Source organism: Penaeus monodon, chromosome 34, assembly GCF_015228065.2.
Source record: "Penaeus monodon isolate SGIC_2016 chromosome 34, NSTDA_Pmon_1, whole genome shotgun sequence".
NCBI lineage: Eukaryota > Metazoa > Arthropoda > Malacostraca > Decapoda > Penaeidae > Penaeus > Penaeus monodon.
This window is the reverse complement of record NC_051419.1, coordinates 8,388,121-8,388,585: the sequence shown is the minus strand read 5'-3', so window position 1 is coordinate 8,388,585 and position 465 is coordinate 8,388,121. Positions and strand designations below refer to the sequence as shown.

Here is a 465-nt window from a genome sequence, read left to right as displayed (position 1 = left end):
CAGCCCTTTCTAATAGAAGTTAAAGTGGGAGATTCACGTTTTAACTCGTTTTGGAATTTAATGTCAGTCGTAAATTATTCTTAATATTAGCATAATGGTTATTATCATATTCATGTATTTCATTTCTATGGCGTGTGCATTTTTGTGTCTTTTATAATCACTTTTTTCAAGACTAGGGAATTGGCTAATCGTTTCAGTTAATCAGTGATTAGCGGATATGATGAAGTAATTTATCTTTCGGTTGTAAACATATATATTTGTGTTATGTAAAATTCTCCTGTCTAAATGTCCTCTTGTTTATCAATTCAAATATCTTTTTGCTAATCTTTTTTTTTTTATTAGGCCCAATAATATTTATTTGTTACATAAGTCATATCATTAAGTTTTGTCAGCAAAATTTCGTGACTTTTTTATAGTACCCAAACCAAATATACTTAGGAAAATGTCATAACCAAACATAATTTT

The 465-nt window shown here is 27.7% G+C and overlaps 1 protein-coding gene across 1 annotated transcript in view; it reads left to right on the top strand.

The window, feature by feature from the left end:
• Positions 1 to 465, top strand: part of LOC119594567 (anoctamin-8-like) — a gene marked incomplete in the record, with an annotated part of 84,413 nt that overhangs the window by 44,298 nt on the left and 39,650 nt on the right.